The sequence below is a fragment of the Zalophus californianus genome, chromosome 9, assembly GCF_009762305.2.
Source record: "Zalophus californianus isolate mZalCal1 chromosome 9, mZalCal1.pri.v2, whole genome shotgun sequence".
NCBI lineage: Eukaryota > Metazoa > Chordata > Mammalia > Carnivora > Otariidae > Zalophus > Zalophus californianus.
This window is the reverse complement of record NC_045603.1, coordinates 47039142-47060726: the sequence shown is the minus strand read 5'-3', so window position 1 is coordinate 47060726 and position 21585 is coordinate 47039142. Positions and strand designations below refer to the sequence as shown.

General features: G+C 35.9%; 1 protein-coding gene across 7 annotated transcripts in view; it reads left to right on the top strand.

Annotated features, from left to right (window-relative positions):
- The window catches only part of FRS2 (fibroblast growth factor receptor substrate 2), a 103662-nt gene that overhangs the window by 62256 nt on the left and 19821 nt on the right, over positions 1-21585 (top strand). For 2 of the 7 annotated variants that reach the window (XM_027591809.2, XM_027591807.2), the window contains one exon: positions 19517-19617. The exons of 4 other annotated variants lie outside the window; for them this stretch is intronic. The gene's annotated coding sequence lies outside the window, so the exon portion shown is untranslated. Of the gene's footprint in view, positions 1-1917; positions 2056-19516; positions 19618-21585 lie in introns of all 7 variants that reach the window. One more of the 7 variants, XM_027591808.2, reaches the window with a different exon arrangement.

The window sequence follows — 21585 nt, the reverse complement described above, 5'->3', positions numbered from 1 at the left end:
ATTTGCAGTGATGCTCTAAAAGCAATGGTGAATAAAACTGCTAACACCTTAACACAAATTAAGGCAGTGGCACCAAACTGATGTATTATATTTTTCATTGCCATGCATTCATAGTTTTTTTTTTTTTTAATCCAGTTTTAATTAAGAATGGCCTGATGTGGGGCGCCTGGGTGGCTCAGTCAGTTAAGTGTCTGCCTTCAGCTCAGGTCATGATCCCAGAGCCCAGGGATCGAGTCCTTCATTGGACTCCCTGCTCAGCCTTTCCCGCTGCCCCTCCCCCGCTTTAAAAAAGAAAAGAATGTCCTTGATGAAGTAATACAAATATTAATTTCTTTTTTTAAGATTTTATTTGAGAGAGGGGGAAGGTGAGAGAGAGAGAGAGATCACAGGCACGAGGGAGGGGTAAAGGGATTAACAGAGTCCCTGCGGAGCAGGGAGTCCGATGTGGGACTTGATCCCAGGACCCCAGGATTATGACGTGAGCCGAAGGCAGACGCTTAGTGGACTGAGCCACCCAGGCGCCCAAAAATATTAATTTCATTAGATCCTGACTTTGAGTACTCGTCCTGTGTACTGAAGCATGATCATCATCTTCAGAAAAAGTGCTTGCTCAACCGAGATGTGAGCTGAACTAGCTGCTTTTTTCTGTAACACCTCCTTTTTTCCCCCTTGAATAAACAGGATAGGCAAACTTCAATTATTTGAACTTATGTATTTGACATTTGTTTTTCTCAAAAATGAACTAAGTGGGCCTAACACTTCAAGAAAAACAGTTGTATTTGTAGCCGATCTTAAAAAAATTTTTTTTTCAAGTAAGATTTAGAATTTTGGAAAACTTTTACCTAATACTGTGAGCTTGACAGCTTCCCAGATACTTAAAGGCTTTTCTTGTGAAGTGAGTAATAATATTAAAGAATGTGATTTTCTTTTTCTTCATATTATATTCTGAATTGTGTCAATTTGGATCACCTGCATAACTCAGTGAATTAGTATTTTCCAGATGACCAATGTGTAATGATACTAAATCACATATGGGTAAAAGATCCATTCTAAGTGCAAGATAAATCAGTGGATTTTAATGTAATAGAACATGAAAAGTTAATTGGTACAGTTTTAGAATCCACAGTGTAACGAGCCTTCAGGAAAATACCATTTGTTGAGTTCAGGTGTAGTTTCAAGAATATCAACAGTTATTTGAAATAGTTATTAAAATATTCTCTTTCCCAACTGTATATCTGTTGTGAGGCTAGATTTTCTTCATATGCTTATATACTTTAACCAAAACAGCATATTGCAGAATCAGTCTTAAGAATCTAGCTGTCCTCTAGAAAGCCAGAAATTACAGATATTTACAGAAATATAGTGTCGCTTATCTTAATCAAGTTTTTTGGAAAATAAGTTTTTTTTTAAACAGTTTTTTTCCATATAGATGTAATTTATATTAACACATCATAAGCTTATCCTTTTAAATAAATTAATAAATATTTTAAGCATTTCTCACATTTAACTTCTAATTTGGTAAATATCAATAGATAATAACTCAGGTAAAACCTCTCTCAAATAATTTTTTAAAAGTGTAAAGGGGTCCTGAGACCAAAAAGTTGATGAACTGCTTGCTGACCTACAGAAATCATAATGACATTTCATTTGTATTTCTGACATTATGCATTTGTCCCTCTTTCCTTTTTCAAAAAAAAAAAAGGACATGTCCCAATTTTATATTTAAAAAAAATTCAGTCTCCTTTATGGTTTTCAGCTTATTTTCAAAATAAATCTGTAAAATGATGTTAAATGCATCTATAATTGCATTAACTGATTTTAAAACTCTGTAGGTCTAGTACAGTCTATGCATGAAAGTATTTCTATATCTTGTTATGCAAGTTATCCCAAAATAACATAAAATTCAATTAAAAACAGGCCCTCCTGGAAGCAGTGACATCCCAGTAGCAAGAGCACACCTGCTTCCCAGATCTTGGCTTCTAATACAGCTCTCTATGAAAAGAAACCAGGGCTCCTTGGAGAAATGGCTGAATCAAGGACTGGGGCAAGCAATATGTAAGATCAGCATAGAGCATCTTGTAGTGCCAAAAAGTAAGAAAGTGCTTAAACTCATAATGATGGGACTATGTCAGAGGGATGTAGGAGCCAACTGAAAGAACTCCTAGTGGTGAAAGGTGGACAAATTTGAGCAAGAAAATAAGTGTAAGGTACTACTGGATTATAACCCAATTATAAAATAAATACCCATGGCTCCATATGGTTTAAATAAGTTGTTGAATAAATAAATGAATGGTGAAGAGACAAATCTCCTGTGCAAAAGAACTCCAAATAATATATGTTGATACTCCATCTTCAACAAGGTAGAGCATAACTCCTCACTCCTTGAGCGTGGGCTGTGCATAGTGACTATCCTGTTAAAGAGTACACTAATGAAAGGAGATTGGGAGGAGTAACTTTACAGTGGAGAAATCTGATAAACACTACCTTAGCCAGGTCAATAGTGATAAGTCCTATTGATAGTTTGTTCCAAAGGATATGCTGTGATGAAAATGGCACTTTACCTCCGTGGTCTTCCTCCCCAAAACCCATGACCCCAGTCTATTCGTAAGTAAAACACCAGAGAAATCAACAATAGAGGGACATTCTGCAAAATACTTGACCAGTATTCCCCAAAACTGTCAAGGTCATCAGAAACAAGGAAAATCTGAGAAACTGTAGCCAAAAGGAGCCTAAGGGGATATAACTAAATATAATATGATATCCTGAATAGGATCCTGCAACAAAAACATTATGGGAAAACTAAGGGAATTTGAATAAAGTGTGGATTTTAGTTAACAGTTTATATCTATATTAGTTTATTAATTGTAGCAAATGTACCATACTAATGTAAGATGTTATTAACATGTAATACCAGCTGTGGAGTCAGTCTTTGGGAATTCTGTACTATAGTCTCAATTTTTCTCTAAATCTGAAACTGTTTTAAAAATAAAGTTTATTTAAAAAAAACACTGAGTCCCTTAAGTATGTTTTTAAATCCAGAAATCATGTACTTAACAACTTATACCAGATTTTTGCTCATATTCCACTCTTAAATACATATTACTCCTGGAGCAACCCAAGTTTTTAAAAGTCTAGTAAAAGAGCAATTTGCTTGAGGGTGTTGCATAATTGATTCTTATAAACAGGCCCAACATTTATTATGTTGTATTTGATGCCAGCTTTTGGCCTACTCACAAATGGTAGAAAGTTGTATTTATTGATCTTAAGTCCTTTTTAGATTCATTTTAAATTTTTTATCTTCAAATCAACAAAATTTTTATTAAAAAATATGGACCATACCTTTGAATGTATAATTTGTTACTTAAAAGCCCTTTCTTATTCTTTGATATAATCTTAACCATATTTTTTTGGTAAAGATTTATTTATTTGAGAGAGAGTGTGCCCACGGGCGTGCAGGAGCTGGAGGTGGGGGGCAGAGGTGGAGGGAGAGGGAGAGAATCTCAAGCAGATTTTCTGCTGAGTGCAGAGCCCTATGCAGGGCTCCATCCCTTGACCCTGAGATCATGACTTGAATCGAAATCAAGAGTCTGTCACCTAACCAATTGAGCTGCCCAGGTGTCTCAATCTTACCAGATTTTTAATTAGTTTTTTTATTTGAGTGTAGTTAATACACAATGTTACATTAGTTTGATCTTAACACATTTTTAATAATTTAAAGAGAGTACTGGTTTCAAACAGTAAGTAATTTCTCTTTTTCAGAATAGATTTGCCTTAGTCACTTGAATGGTGATTTGGTTATCTTTTTATTACTAAGTATCACTGGGGACATATATTAGGAAAACAGCATTTATTGCCTCCAACCCACCTATTTTCTTGTTGGGGGGGTGGGGATGGGGAAGCGTGTACTGGATATTTTCCCCTAGTAGCATATTTAGTTTTGACAAAATAGACGTACTAATTTGTAGCGTTTTAATTAAAAACTGAAAATGTGCATGCTAACAAACCCAATCTTAAGCAGTTGCAACCGTGTTGACAAGAGGAACAAAGCCTTATTTTGTTAGCTTTACTTTTGCTTATTTGTAGATGGAAGAAGAAAAAGGAGTTCTTTTGTCCTTTGAATTTTTAAGCAGATTTTTGAGTCAACTAGTATAAAGAAAGAAAATATTTGAAGAAGCTAACTAATATTAATAACTAAATCATTTCAGTAGCCTGTGAAATTCCAAACTTACGCTTTCCACTTACATAATTGTATTCCTCTTTTAGCAGAAATATCTACCAAATTAACAAGACCAAAGAAAGACCAAATAATTAGACCAAAGATACTGGTATTGAAATTGCATATGGCAGGTAATTCAGGTGTTATTCAAAGAAAATACTAATTTATTAGGCATCTTTTAAGGTTAAAAATTACAAGAGCTTAGGGAAAGGTTTAGGATCAGAAATCCAACATAAATAGTAGTCTCAATCCTCAGAAGTCTGTTCATCTTCACCGAGGTCTGTGCCAAGACTGTAGAACTTCAAAGAGTGACATAGCTTGGTGGAAATAATACAGCTTGGATAATGATTTTTGAGGCAATTGAGTTGCCCAGTTAGACTCTTCAGGTATCATCACATCTGCTACAGCTGCAATCCAAATGAGTCTTTGAATCTATGTAGTATGAGAAGGAGGACATCTGGTACCACCTAAGTCTTGTGAGTAGACTTGCTCACTTTGACAGCCCAGAGATAACACTGTTTCTGAGAGAAATTTCGTGATACCATATGCTAAATTTTAAAGCATTTTCCATGAAATAATTGTCAGGGTTCAGACCAATCTAAGTAATAAATTTTGAGCTCCATTTTAAAATGTAATCTTAATAAATAACGATTAAGTAACATGTTAATTAGTAAAAATATATGATTATTTGGTTGTGGTTTTATTGATATGTTTTCATATTGAAGAAATTCAGGGGCAAAATTTATCAGTAAGTATGTTGTGATTGTGAAGCATTACCTAGTACCTATTTATTCATTCAACTGAAACTTACTGAGCATTTAGTATGTGTCTGGCACTGTTTGGACACTGGGGATATAGCAGTGAAGAAAACAAAGTCTTTGCCCTCCTATGGAGTTTATATTTTGTGGTGTCTATGAAGGATAGCAACAGGGAATCCAAAAATGAGTCAATATGTAGCATGCTAGTTGGTAATAAGAAGTCATTTGAGAATAATATAGCAGTATAAGGGAAAAAAGGGAGTACCACTGTGACACAGGGGTTTACCTATTTCATATAAGGTGCTCAGGAAAGTCCTCTCATAAATTGATCTGTGAGTAAAGACCAGAAACAAGTGAGGGAGCAAGGATAACTGTAGGAAGACGGTTTCAGATAGGACAATAGTTGCAAAGGCCTGAAGTAGGAACATGCTTAGTGTCTTTCAGAAACAGCCAGGAGGCCAGTGTGGTTGAACAGATTGGGGTCAGGGGGAGAATTAGTACATGAGATCAGTAGTGGAGTGGGAAGGAAGGGCAGGAAACAATACTAAAATATTTGGGATCTTGTAGTCCAGGCCATTAAAAAGTCGTTGGGGAATAGAAGGAGACATTCAAGGTTTTGTCTGGAAAAGTTGTGAACAACTTTGAGATGGGCAAAAAGTGATAAGCAGGTTTTTATCTTGCTCATCGATCAGGTTTATCTCTGTCTCATTTTCTTTGAGTTACTTTACAATTCTGTAATCTGCAGAAAACTGCTAAAATCGTAAACAATTTTCATTCATAGGAGTGCAAATTAATTGTGTCCAGCGGAATACAGTTGATTATTGCCCTTTGAATATACCCATTTTACATCTATTTGTAAATTTACACCAGAATTCCCTATTCTTTGTTTGTGTGTGGGTCTTGGAATTTTTCTTTCAACCAGTTGTAACATTTTAATGACTCCCTTATTAATGAATGACTTAAATAATATCTTGGACATATATTTATTTTACTTTGTGTAATGAGTCATGATTTTTTATCATTAAAAAAATTCAGTATCACTTTTTGATAGAATTAATGTGCTGGTTGCTCTGTTGAGAAAAGACTGGAGCAGGACAAGAGCAGAGGCAGATTAATTAGAAGCCTTTTGCAAAAATTCAGACAAATGATGGTAACTTGAGCCAGAGAATTAGTGGTATTAATCATAATAAAATTTAGTAAAGTTAGAGAGATTTTTTTCCCTAAAAAATAGTAAAAAATCCTTTTCCCTTTTATTTTTAGGTTGGTAATTTTTATTTTACTTTCTTAGATATTTTGTTGTTTTGAATAAGAAATGTAAGAGGTGGTGACCATGGCTCTTTTCTTATAAGGTAGTTTTTCTCCAGTGGTTAGAGGGCAATATATAATTACTGTATTGAAAACATCAATAGCAACTTGTATCAATCAGGGTTCTGGCAGGAAACAGGACACTGACAAGTGTAATAGAAAGAATTCAATGATGGGATTATTTGCAAAATTAGACAGGTTAAAGGAAACCAGCAAGGAATGATGACCAGGCTAGTTAGCAATAGTAGGAAGCTATTACCACTTCTAGATCTAAAAGGGACAGGAGAGCGAATGAGCACCCGAACCAGCAAGAGCCATACTTACAGGAGCGGGGTTGCCTGATAGGAGCCATCAGAAAAACTTTAGTGGGGAATGGAGCCACAGCCAACCTGGTCTGTTGGCATTCCATGCAGGTCAGGCTTCTAGAGAACAGAGCAGAGTGGCTCTGGAGGGTCAAATGGAAAATAGAATTGCAGATAACTTTTAAGTTCTGTCATAAAAACAAGTAAGCAAACAAACTGATGGGCTTTAAAAAGAAAAGAAAGAGTTACTTTTTTAGTAGTAGAAGTTAGAAAAACTCAGTTGGGTAAGTTTTAATGACATTAAACTAAACAGGATTATTACAACTAAAAATCAACCATAAAATTTGGGTAAGACTTAAAGGTTGTTTTTGTTTTTTAAGATTTTATTTTTAAAAATAATCTCTACACTCAGCATGGGGCTTGAAGTCACAACCTCAAGATCAAGAGTCGCATGCTCCACCGACTGAGCCAGCCAGGTGTGCCCCAGAAGTTTTTGTTTTTTTTTTAATTGCGGTAAAATTGGTATAGGATATATTAGTTTCAGGTATACAGCATAATTTGGTATTTGTATACACCACAAAGTTACCACATGAGTCTGGTTTCCATCTGTCACCGTGTTATCGTGGTATATCGTATTGACCGATTTGCAGATTTTAACCATCGTTGCATCCTTGGAATGAATCCCACTTGATCATGATGCATGATCCTTTTAATGTATTGTTGAATTCGGTTTGCTGATATTTTGTTGAGGATTTTTGCATCTATGTTCATTATGGATATTGGCCCTTAACTTCCTTTTTTTGTGGTGGTTTTGGTTTTAGTACATCCTAATCCTGGCCTTGTAAATGAGTTGGAAGCATTCCCTCCTCTTCAGCTTTTTGGAAGAGTTTGAAAATGAGACGTATTAATGTCTTCTTTGAATGTTTGGTAGAATTTACCAATGAAGTCTGGTCTTGTACTTTGTTTGTTGGGAGGTTTTCCATTACTGACTCAATCTTCTTGGTCTATTCAGATTTCCTATTTCTTTTTGATTTAGTCTTGGAAGTTGTGTTTCTAAAATTATCCATTTCTTCTTTGTCCAGTTTGTTGGATTATAATTGTTCATAGTAGTCTCTTTTGATCCTTTGTATTTCTGTGGTATCAGTTGTGACTTTTCTTTCATTTTTGATTTTATTGAGTCTTTTTCTTGGTGAGTCTAGGTAAAGGTTTGTTTATATTTTCAAAGAACTAGCTTTAGTTTCATTGATCTTTTCTATTGTTTTTTTAGTCTTTCATTTATTTCCACTCTGGTGTTTATTATTTCCTTCCTTCTATTAACTTTGAGCTTTGTTCTTTTTTTTTTTTCCTAGTTCCTTTAGGTATAAAATTAGATCAATATTTCTCTTGTTTCTTCAGGTAGGCCTGTATCATTGTGAATTTGCCTCTTAGAACTGTTTTTGCTTCATCTCATAGATTTTGGATGGTTGAATTTCCATTTTCATTTGTCTCAAGATATTTTTTAAATTTTCTCTTTGGTATCTTCATTGACCTTTGGTTGCTCAGTAGCATGTTGTTTAATTGTCACACATTTGCGATTTTTGCAATTTCCTTCTTAACTGATTTCTAGTTTCATACCATTGTGGTTGAAAAAGATGCATATTATTTCAGTCCTCTTAAATTTTTTTAAAAATTTTATTTATTTGAGAGAGAGAGCAAAAACATAAGCTGGGGAGAGGGGGAGAGGGAGAGGGGGAAGCAGACTCCCTGCTGAGCAGGGAGGCTCAATAGGACCCTGAGATCATGACCTGAGTGAAGGCAGACACTTAACCCACTGAGCCACCCAGGCTCCCCTCAGTCCTCTTAAATTTGTTAAGATTTGTTTTGTGGCTCAAGATATGATTTATCCTGGAGAATGTTCCCTGTACACTTGAGAAGAATGTGTATTCTGCTGCTTTTGGGTAGAATGTTCTGTATGTATCTGTTAAATTCATCTGGTCTAATGTGTCATTTAAATAAATGTTTCCTTTATTTTCTGCCTGAAAGATCTATCCATTGATACAAGTGGGATATTAAAATCCCCTGCTATTGTATTGCTGTCAATTTCTGTCTCTAGGCCTGTTAATATTTTCTGTCTCTATTTAGGTGCTACTATGCTAGTGCATAAATACCTATAAATGTTATACTCTCTTGTTGGATTGATCCCTTTATTATTATGTAATAACCTTGTCTTTTATTACACTTTTTAAGGTCTATTTTGTCTGATAGGAGTATGGCTACACCAGCCTTCTTTCTATTTCCATGTGCATGGAATGTCTTTTTCCATCCCTTCACTTTTAGTCTATGTCTTTAGATCTGAAGTGAGTCTCTTGTAGGCAACATATAGATGAGTCTTTAAAAAAAAAAAAATCTGTTCATCCATTCTATGTCTTATGATTGGAGAATTTAGTTTACTTACATTTAAAATAATTATTGGTAGATATCTATTTATTGCCATTTTATTAATTGTTTTCTGGCTGTTTTTATAGTTCTTCTCTCATCCTTTCTTCTCTACCTTTGTGTTTTGATGCCTTTCTTTAGTGTTGTGTTTAAATTTTTTTTCATTGTCTTTTGTGGCTCTACTATAGTTTTTTGATGTCATATTTTACATCTTTTTATTTTGTGTATCCCTTAATAAATTATCATAGTTATAATTAATTTTACTACATTTGTGTATTTTCGCCTTTACCAGTGAGATTTTTACTTTGTGTTTTCTTATTATTCTTTTCTTATTCTTTTCAGCTTAAATAAGTTCCATTAACATTTCTTGTAAGGTCAGTTTAGCTTTTGCCTGTCTGGAAAACTTGTTATCTCTCCTTCAATTCTGAATGATAACCTTGCTGGGTAGAATATTCTTTGTTGGAACTTTTTTCCTTTCAGCACTTTGAATATATCATGCCACTTTCTTCTGGCCTGTAGAGTTTCTGCTGAATATTCAATCTTATTAGGGTTCTCCTTATATGTAACAAGTTGTTTTTCTCTTACTGCTTTTAAGATTGCATATCTTTAACTTTTGACATTTTAATTATAATGTGTCTTGGTGTGGATCCCTTTGGGTTCATCTTATTTGGAACTCTCTGTGCCTCCTATACCTGGATGTCTGTTTCCTTCTCCAGGCTAGAGAAACTTTTAGCCATTATTTCCTCAAGTAAGTTTTCTGCCCCTTTCTCTTTCTCTCCTCTCCTTCTGGGACCTTTATAATATGAATGTTGGTTTGCTTGATTTTGTCTTATTGGTCTCTTAAGCTTTCCTCACTTTTAATTGATTGATTGATTGCTGCTCTCTTTGGGTGAGTTCCACTGCTCTGTCTTCCAGGTTACTGATCCTTTCTTCTACTTCATCTAGTCTGCTGGTGAACCCTTCTAGTGTGTTTTTCAGTTCATAGTATATTCTTCATGTTGGTGACTTCTGTGTGGTACTTTCTTATATTTTCCATCCCTTTGTTGAAGTTCTGTCTGTGTTCATTCATTCTTCTCCTGATTGGTGAGTCTTTATGACCATTACTTTGAACTCTTTATCAGGTAAATTATCTAACTTATCTCTGTTTCATTAAAGTCTTCCCTGGGGTTTTATCTTGTTCTTTCATTTGGAACATATTCCTTTGTTTCCTCATTTTGCTTGTCTTTCTGTATTTGTTTCTATGTAGTAGGTAAATCACCTATCTCTCCCAGTCTTGAAGGAGTGGCCTTGTGTAGATGATGAACCTAGATGAACCTATTGTTCAACCTTGCTCTAGCTCTTGGTTGTTCCTCAAACCTTTGTGATTGTCTGGGTAGCCTGATTTACTCTCAGCAGGTCCTAGTTGATGAGGATGTGCCAAGACCTGCCAGTGTTCCAGAGGGAGTGATCTCAATCAGTACCTGGTTTCAGGCCAATTGGAAGCCAGATCCTCAGGCTTTTAAACTATGCAAATGTATACAGTACTGAGGGACTGCAGTTCATAAACCCTGCTGATTTCCAGACCAGCAGATCTGGAGGTGTCCCCTGGGCCATAGTTGCAAAAATCTGGGCTTCAGAGGAGTCTGTAAGCTCGTTTCTGGGAAGTACCAGTGATCTGTGGTACAGCCCAGGGAGGGCACACAGATGGTGCCTCCCTGCTTATATTCCCTGACGGCACCTCTGTAACCTCTAAGTGTGTGGCACATCTGAAGCCTGTACCTCCTGGTACTGAGGGTATGTTTCTGTTTGCTGTTTGTGCAGTGCCTTGGGTGTAATAACCTGCCTAGAACTGTCTTTCTGATTTTTGTAGTCCTGTGGAGTCCAGAAGTGCAAGCCCTTTGGCTTCCAGGCCCAGGTGGTCAAGGGGCATCCCCTGTGTGGACTGTGTTCACCCATGGGCTTTATGAGACTGCTAGAGAATGCCAAGGATAGAATAAACCTGCAGTTTTAGCAAGGCAAGGAAAGAACTTTGGGGTGGGGCATGCCCGTGGCTTTGGCAAGGCTGTGTCTGCATGTGCCTGCCTGCAATGGTAAGGTAGAGGGAGAGTACAAAAATGGCACTTGCTCATACCTCTCTCCCCAGAAAAACTCCCAACTGGTTCTTGCTCCTTTAGCAGATACTTTAAGATTAGTAAATACGTCTCCTTCACATATAATTCAGTTACCTCTCAAACTGCTGGTTTTGCATGGGATCCAGGGATAAGTGAGTCCACACACACGCCCCTCAAAAGGAGTATCTCAAGATCCCCACAGCTCCCCAGGGCCCCTGGACATAAACCCTATTGGTCTCCAGAGTCAGATGTTTTTGGGGACTTGTCTCTCCAGTATAGGTCCCAAGGGTTGGGGTGCCTGAAGTAGTGTACAGACTTTTCACTCCTTGGGGAGAGGCTCCAGACTGTGAGATTACTTCTTACTGTGGGTGGTTGCGGTGGAGGGTGAGGAGGTAGGATAGTTGGTGAGACCATGTCTCTGCCGCACTTACCTAACCTGATGTGGCCCTTTTATCCCTTTTGGAGGGAGCTGTTCAGATGGCTAGTTTTCAGTTCTTTTTTAATGGGATTTTTTTTCATATGTAACTGTAGATTTGGTGTGTCCCCGGGAGGAAGTAAGTTCAGGCTCTTCCTATGCCACCATCTTGGACGACTTTTTACAAGTTTTTATATCATATTAAACGTTTTATTTTGGACTCAGAAGGTTAAAAATGCCTTTCTGGGGGTGCCTGGGCAGCTCAGTTGGGTAAGCATCTGACTCTTTATTTCGGCTTTAGGTCATGATCTCTGGGTTGTGAGATGGAGTACCATGTCAGGCTCTGCACTCAGTAGAGTGCTTGAGGTTCTCTTTCGCCCTCTCCCTCTATCCCTCCTACGTGCTCATGTGCACACACACACACACACTCTCTCTCTCTCTCTCTCTAAATAAATCTTAAAAAAAAAGCCTTTCTCTTTTGTATGTGTTTTTCTTAGAATTAATTGAAAATGATTTTTAAAACTTCATAGAGCCATTACTTTATATTTCTAATACTTAAGAGCTTTTTTGTTGTATCTTTCCCTTTGTCCTTTTAATGCAGGTGTTTCAGATTTACTTTAGTCCTTGAAAATTACTTCAGTTGAAAAAAAGGTCAAAGTCATCTCATCAACTTCTTGACCAGTAGTGGAATCTGCTGAACCTTGCTAGTGACTGGGAACTCTGTTCTTTTTAGAAGATGAAGTCTGTTTTATTCTCACAGATTTCTGTGTTTTGGTCCAATTTCTGTTTCAGGAGCAAGTGAAGTCTGTTATTCCATGAAGCAGAAAGAAATTTGATGACAGCTGGCTGTTGCTTCTCTGCTTTTCCTTACTGCTAAATATTCTTTTGTTCACATGAACTTTCCATGGTTTCTGCGGTCTTACCGATGAGACACTGCTTCTTATCCCATCTCACCTCAAATCATTCTGTTCCTTAGGCTTTTGTGATAGCACCCTCTTTGAGATTTTCTTTTGCGTTCTTGCGTTCTTGGACAGTGCCTGTCCAATCTCTTTTGTGGACTTCCCTTCCTCTGCAGTTCTCTTAAATATTGGTATTTCTGAGTTTCTGTAGGTCTTTTCTTCTCACTGGGCAGTCTCATCTTGTGCCATGCCTTGCATCCATAAGTTGACGACCTAGATTTATATCTCCAACTCAGATCTTTTTTCCCCACCTCCATACCTGTATTTCTGTTTGCCTGTTGCCTATTCCCACTAGGATGTCTGACGGGCATCGCAATGTGTTCAAAACTGAACTTACCTGCTTCTCCAAACCTTCTGTCTTTCCTGTGTTCCCCAGCCCAGGTCAGTGAATGTACATTCCTTGAGTCTTGCTTTCCTTCCCAGTTTAATCAGTCATCAAGTGTTATTGATGCTAACTTTTATATTTTGATCTAATCCATCTTTCTCCATTTTCATTGTTCACTACCCTAATTCAGACCCTGCCCCCAATTGTTATTAGTAATAACAGCCTCCAAACCTGTAACAACCTTATGAGGTAGGTGGTGGTGGTGTTTTTAACTTACCTATGAGGAAACATAGATTCAGAGAGGTTAGATAAGTATTCAGATTTCTGTTGCCCTAAAGCCCAGGATATTTTCATTCTGTCATGCTGCCTTGCTGGCCTTATCAGAGATTGATACTGCCTTCTGCTGGCGGAATTGAGAATGCTAAAAACAAAGCCTTTTATTTTAGATTCTGATGTGGTATATTAAAATATATTAAGATAGCAGAGCTGTCTTAGGCCATTTATCAATTATGTGAGAATTAAAATTTTGCCTTAGCTGCATTCTGCCTTATTTAGCAGTGTTCATAGTTTCAGAGAATTCGCATTTGCAGTTTGCATGTAGAAAACTTTTAAGGCTTTGACAAGAATGTTACATGTACCTAATTATATGAGACTAATATTCTTTGTAGCTAACCGTTGAATTAATTAAGTTCACAGATTTCTTTTTAAAAAAGGAGTTAAAGTGATAGGTTTTCAGCCAGAACTGGTGAAAAAATATTGGGAAAGTGAGACAGAGTAAAACATCTTAGAAATTCTCACTGTTTTCTGTAAACATTTGTTTTCTCCACATTTGCCTTTAAAAAAGAAAGAAATATTCTCACCATTCCTTTAAAATTATATTTTATCATAAGTTGTGCTCAAAGGGAATATCCCCAGTGATCTTAGCTGTACTTTTGAAGATAACTCTTCAGAATTACCTTGACCTTGGATGATTGATATCCTGAGTTTAAGATCAAGGTAAAACTGAAGGAGAACAAACCAATGAAACCTTTAGGGAAAGAGTGCATATTGTCTTTGTTAATTAAAGTGGTAGACAGAGAAGCTAAAAATTCTAAATTTGGCTTTTAGTAAAATTTGGATTCATTTTTTTCACTTCATTTTCCCATTTGAAGAATGAAGAAAAGAGTACCTAGCAGTCTGCACTGAAAGATTGTAATCTAGACAAATATTTATCTAGGCTTAAAAGAACATTGGGTTTTGGACACTCTGAAATCCTGTCACTTGATTCTAATGATCTAGCATCTGGGAAGGAGCAAAGAAAAGATTTTTAACGTACTTCCCTAGTGTCATTTGTAATGAGTTGATAGTTTTCATTGACTGTATCCTATACTTCATTGATTCCTTTTTTTTTTTAAGATTTTATTTATTTATTTGACAGAGACACAGCGAGAGAGAGGGAACACAGCAGGGGGAGTGGGAGAGGGAGAAGCAGGCTTCCCATGGAGCAGCGAGCCCAACACGGGCCTTGATCCCAGGACCCTGGGATCATGACCTGAGCCGAAGGCACACGCTTAACGACTAAGCCACCCAGGCGCCCCTACTTCATTGATTCTAAGAGACTTTTTCCAATTTTATTAATAGAAATTTAGGTGTCTCTTACAATCAGTGGCATGTCATAGTTCAGTTGGCAACTTTTTTTCTTAGTGGTGTATAAAATATCAGCCTTAAACTCAGTTGTGTCTTAGCTTTGATGAAAAACAGTATGTATCTCCATTGGTATTCCAAATAATAACAACAGGAGTAATACTTTGTTACTGTGGCCTCCATACCTGAGGATCTTTTTTTGGTCACATCTATTTTCTTAAACAAAACTACGACTAGAAAGTAAGCAAAAAAGGCTTCCAATGCTTAAAATTGTTATATAAAGCTCATGAAGTAAATACCATGTATTTTAACAGAAAATATTCCTTTGTCTCTGAGTACAGGGTGTATTTTGCACCTATTCTTAATAGGCTTAGTTATCCGATTATAGAGTCCACAAGGATTCAAGAGTAAAAAAAAAAATGCACATGCATGTTTAAGTGACAGTTCTAGGACCTGCTGTACTATCAGCTGAGAATGAGGGTGACCATAAACAAAGAATTAAAAAACTTTTTAAAAAATGACACAAAACCCAGAACTGGCCACATAGTGCTAGTTTAGTAGGGACAGCCAGCCTGCTACAGGTAAATCAGCCTGATTACAGCTTGGAAGAAACTCTATCAAAATGCAGTCTGTTTGATTCTACCGGCACTTCCTCTAAGGGACAAAATGTATTTTATTTTTTCATTTTTGAGTGGGAAACATTTGTTATTGATTTAGTTTCCCCTCTTATTGCTTAATGGAGTACTAGAACATATTTTGCCTTGAAGGTAACAGAATAATAACTTTTATGATACCTTTCAGACATCGGAAATAGGATTTGATTGTTTAATCCCAGTGGTTTCTAGATCCTGATCATTCTTGAGTTACATTTGTAGGCCTTAAGGCTAAGGGTTGGACATAGGTTGTAGGAAGGTACTAGAGAAGGAAAAAAGTAGAGGAGAAATACCTAAAGAGCACATAATGGTACTGAAGAATGTTTCTGGAAGCTCTCAGTGGGCAGTTGTGCACCAGACGTCCAACTGCATTGTTGTTATTTTTTTTTTAAGATTTTATTTATTTGAGAAAGAGAGAATGAGAGAGAGAGCATGAAAAGGGGGGAGGGTCAGAGGGAGAAGCAGACTCCCTGCTGAGCAGGGAGCCCGATGTGGGACTCGATCGTGGGACTCCAGGATCATGACCTGAGCATAAGGCATTCACTTAACCAACTGAGTCACCCAGGAGCCCTGTTATTATTTATTTTTTTTAAGATTTTATTTGTTTAAATAATCTCTGCACCCATTGTGGGGCTGGAACTCACAACCCTGAGATCAAGAGTCACATGCTTCACCAACTGAGCTAGCCAGGCATCCCCAATTGCATTATTTTTGTTTGAAATAAACCCAAGCTATGTATCTCCACAGATTCTTAGTATTACGGGAGCCTTTCAGGACATTCTTCTGAGACATGTGAATTCTGAGCACAACTTTGCTGGCTGTGAGCATCTTTAGCCTCAGAGTGGATGTTAAGTTCTGTGTATTGGCAGGTTTCCAGCATTTACTAATTAGGTTATGCCTACTTAAATACTCCTGGCAATTTCCCTTGGCCACTGCATTCTTCACACTCTGCCCTAACCTGTTTTGTATGCAGTCTGCCTTTGGGCTCTGCTTAGACATTTATAACTTTTCTTTCAAAAGAAGTTTTTAATAAAGTATTGATTTGTATATTTTTTAGTTAATAATTTATTTTTGATTATAAAAGCAATACACTGTAGAAAATATAAAGAGAAAAATTTGCTCTTCATCCTACTACCAGTGAACAAGCGTTAATATTTTAGTGTGTTTTAGTCTAGTCTTTTTTTCTGGGTTTATGTGTTGTGTGTAGGGGTAGGAGAGAGAAAAATAAGTGTAAATGTTATTTTTTAAAACGAGAAGCCTCTTACATTTGCTACTGGGCACAAAGTAATTTTTAACATAAACTTTATTTTTACAGAACAATTTTAGAATCACAGAAAAGTTGGAAAGATAGTACAGAAATTCTCATATGCCCTTTACCTGGCCTTCCCTAATGTTAATCTTACTGAACTATGGTACATACTTCAAAACTAAGAAATTAACACTGGCACAATGCTATGGACTACAGACTTTATTTGGACTTCCCTAGTTTATCCACTCATGTCCTTTTTCTGTTCCAGAATCCAATCCGGGATACCATATTGTATTTTAAAAGAACAGTTTTTTTTCTTATTTTCTGCTTAACTTTATACCATGAACATTTTTTTTTGTCTTTAAGTGTTCTTTAAACAATGCTTGTTAATGGCCCCATAAGAGCTGATCAAATGGATAGATGTACTCTGATGTAAATATTTCTGGTTAACCTTGTGTGTTGGGTGGCATTTTGTGAGGTTGAGGAGTGTTAGAAAACACACACACCTCAACCATTTTTTTTAGTGGTGTACTTGAATTGGGTAATTTTAATGCTAGATTATAACAGTAATTTTGAATACATTACTCTAAAAGTAGAAAATAATCGAGCTTATTTTCCTTTGAGAATATGTTTAAGAGCATTTTAGGTTGAGTTAAATGCAGAAAATGATGAGCTATTCATGAAGCAGTTTGTTTTGAAGGTTATTAGAGTTGCTTGGCATTTGCCTAACCTTACTTTAGGCAGATTGTATGTGTACATTTTATATACACAAACCGATATTTAGCCTTTTAATATGAGTCTAGTACTAGCATGATACCCATCTGTGTTTGGAAATACAGATTTATGGTATATTCTGCCTATACACTTAAATATTCAGTTTTGAAAATTATCACTTTATTTCCTTTTCTGATATCCTTCGTTAATGTTTATTTAGTTCTAGGTTAAGCATATAATAGAAAAAGCGAAGATACTTAGAGATTTTCTTGCATGTCTTATATTATTTTGTAGATATTTACAGCTTGATTGATACTGAATAAGTTTTGTATTTAACATGAAGTTTGAAGGTAGAGTGGCTTGCATTTAGTGTTTTGTTGTTTTACAGAATTAAGCCAGATGCTTTTTAAGAACTATTTAAGAACTATACTAAGCAAAATACTGTAAAATTCATATTTAGGTTTTACCTCTTACTGTTGCTCTGTTTAGTGAAACCTCATAGGTTAAATATTTATTATGCTAGAGTTCAATCCGGGCTAGTAGACTACTCTCTATTAGGAAATTTATAAACTAGAGGTTTATTATGAGGGTTAAGCAATCGTTTGTTAATTTGACACAATTGTATGAATTAATATATAGAAATGACTGAGTTGAGGAATATGAACATGGAATTCTGATATATAGTACTTAGAGAAAATTGAATGCACTAGCTCTGTAAGATCAAATATATTTATTCCAATTTTCAGAGTTAGTGATAAATCTTTTCTGGAGAATGCCTAGACTTTCTTACTGCTATCTTACAATTATGTCTTCTCTCTGTGGTGCAGTCTGTGGATTTTTAGTGGAGAGAGCTATGCAATCTGTTATATAGAATGTTCATCACTTTGATGTTACTGGAGGATGGTATTTGATTTCCTTGTACATATTTTTATGTCACAACATAAAGTACTAAACTAAGAGTTTTTTGAGAGTTCCCAAGGTTGATGATAGTTTTTCCTATGATTCAAGGTGCTGGGATTGTTGCCATTGGTACTGATTACCTTATTGAGTTAGCTAAGGCAGAGTGACTCATCTGCTGGGTTTGCACATCTGTAGTTGTGTTTTTATATCTTAGGTCAGAGATTATGGACGCTCAGACTTAATTGTATAAATTTCATCAGCCGTGTTTCTAGGTATGAGTATATTCCAAGGTTATAGATCACTCCAGGATTGAATTATGAGCAGTATAATTAAAGGCAAAGTGGTGTTTTATATCATCTTCCATTTTAATATTTCTCGTTTTATTTTTATCAAGCCATTTTAGTACCATTTTCTGACTATTTGCTAAGTGCACACATACAATTGTTGATAGGTAGATAAATGGTAAAGATAATAGCTGTAGATTCTTCCATTTCATTCTTAAAAGTCAGAATGTATGATTGAAAATGACTTTTTCAAATTCAGTGTGTGAAATATGAGGTTAAAGTGGGTAACTTTTTTAGGGTCTTGAAGGAACAGCTGAGGTTTAGGTCATCATCCTACAGTAACATTCACTGTAGGCAGGTCTAGATGCTGTTGGGAGAATGCTTATGTTTATAGATGGATGCTGTGATTGGTAGGTTAGACTTTGGGCATCATAGACAACAGTAGAACACTATTAACTGTATTCTTAGGAATTAATTCTTAGGAATTAGAAGTTCGCCTTGTACGGACTCTAGATTTTTAGCTTCTATAGGACAGTATTTTGGTAAGACATTAGTGGCATCTTTAAGATTATAAAGGAGAATGTGAACTATGGCAGAGCAAGCTGGCCCTTCATGAAATGGCACGAGCCTGTCTTCCTACCTATCTCTTAATATTTTCCCATGCATACCCTACATTCCAGCTGTACGGAATTATTTGCTGCGTCTGGAGCAGGCCATATCCTTTTATGCTTCTGTGCTTTTGCCTGCACTCTTCTTGGTCTGGATTGCCCTTGCCCTAGCAAACTCCCCCCAATCTTTTAGGACTTGACTTAGAGGTTACCTTTCTCAGGAGGCCTCCTGTCACTTGTCTTTCCTTCTGCTGTGAGATGTTCTGATGGCACTGGCCTATGGGCTTGTAACTCATTGTTTTCATTTTCTTGTCTGTCTCCCTCACTAAACAGTAAACTCTTTGAAATCAGGGAATATGTCTGTATCTTATTTCTAGCATTTAACTCAGTGCCTGGCAAAGAGAATTGGTGCTCAGGAAATACTTGTTGAATGCTTCAGTGTGAAGATGGAAAAATTAATGGGCTCAATTTTTTATTCTTTTATTCTCTCCTTAATATTGATAACTGTTTACAAATTACTATAAACCTACTAAGTAATTTTTTGCTAGCTTTAGTCAAACAACTATATATGAAATAAGGAAATGTTACTTTGTTAATATTTTAGATTTATCCACAGGAAAATGAATTGCTAACAGTTTAAATATACATAAGTATGTGCTTAAGTTTTCTTGATCATGCTGGTTTTACTTATCTCTTACAGAGAAAACAGAAATGAGAGGAATCTGGTTTAAATTGCAATACCAGGAATTTAGATTAGACATAAAGAGTTTCCAGAAAATAAAGTACCAGATATTGAAGTGTGTAAGTAATGTAATTGATTTTTTGAAGAATTTAAAAAGGAGGGTGGTGTGGTTAGATGTTTATGAATTGCAAAGTAGTTCACCAACATAGTCCCTAGTAAAATAAAAAACCTAAAGGAAGAAAAATCTCCTTGTATGGACTTAGGAATATGCAGATACAACCATATTCATGGATAGATGCTTAAAAAACAGTTGGGTACTTTTTTGGTTTTGTGTGTTTGTGTGTACTTCAGTTTTCAGCTAACAAGGAAACTTGCAGGTGTCCTTACCTTTCTCAGAATGTCTCTGGTTTTGGTGACTAGCAGAATATACTGAGAAATCTCTCCCCTTAGCTTGTTTTGTTTGTTTGTTTGTTTGTTTGTTTGTTTGTTTCTTAACTCTTCTTAAGAATAATATAAAGAATAAAAAATCCTTAGCGGTGTTAAGAATAAGCAGGAAATGAATACATACCAATAACCAGTCAGACCACTGACATAAAGAACACGGTTTTTGAATGTCACTCTCTTGATTGTTTTAATGTAATTAAATGTGGCGGTTAGCTGTGCCCCAAATTTAGAGTTATATTGCTATGCTTCTAACTATAGATATTCTGTCCTGGCTACATTTGAACAGAACTACTGTAGAATAAGCCAAATTCACCCTCAGTGCTAGTGAACTGAAAGAGCAAATATACCTTCCTAAGCACCAAATTTATAATCACACTCATGAATAGAGTTCAGTGTTCTCTTTGCTTGTCATTCTGCAAGAATCATATTGGAATAATTTAAGACAGCTTTACTAAATTTATTAATGTAACTCTTGTTATGAGGATAGTGCTTAAGTTTTAGGCTTCTGTGCTTATAGTGCAAAAGGCTCCTTTGTAATACAAGAGACAGGATTTTACCTGTAGTGGTGATATAATAATTCCTTGTCTTTTTAAACACTATATATTTTTCTAAATGTTTTGATAGCTAGAATTTATTTGGTTTTCACAATAACTCTGTGAAATAGGTATCCTAATCTTATAAATGAGGAAATTTAGGCACAGAAAGGTTGACTGACTGCCATCTAAAACATTGTTTTAAAATAAGTTATTGTTATTATTTCAGTGACTAGCATTTACTAATTGCTTGCTATATACCATGCACTGGTTTAAGCTTTTTATATATATTAATTAATAAGAGCTTGGGCTTTGGAGTTAGATTTGGATTTAATTTGGCTCTTTCTCTTATTAGCTGTTGACCTTGGGAAAGCTACCTAACTTATTCAAGCCTTGGTTTTCCTCATTTGGAACACAAATATAATGATAGTACCTACCTCATAGGGTGGTTGTATAGATTGAGATAATCCAAATGAATCTATGTCTAGTATACAGTGAAGGCTTTAAAAATCAGTTTGCTATAGAAAAATAAGGTGTTAGTAGATAATATGTAGTATAATTTTCAGCTTCTTGATAATTTTAGTGTAAAATCATTGTATTCTTCTTGAGTATGTAGTCATAGTTGATCTGATATACCTATTTTACAAAGTAACATCCATGTTACAGCAAGATTATAGCTCCGTATAATGTCTATAGCTACCTCTTTCCTCTCACTACCTCCAAATCAGCTTTTGGTTCTAAGCCTTTTGCTAGTGGGAAGAAACCAAAGACAGTTAACAAGTCATGGATAATCTCCAAAGCATTCATGTTTCAGAGTCAATGCAGGACACCTGTGATCCATCTGGGTTATGTTCATTCCAGGAGTGCTGTAGTATATCAGTTATTTGGAACTCAGAATGTGTTTTGGTATAGAAAGTATCCTTTTGAACGAAGCCCACAAAGTCTTTTAATCCCTGATACAACTGACATGCTGAGTATTTGCATTGGAAAAGCAGTAAAAGCAAGTAAAAACTTGACAATACTTTGGCAGTGCTAATAATCAAGGAAATAAAATGATAAAACTAGATATATATTGATAGAAAGTACAGTGGAACAGGAAGCATCAGTAAT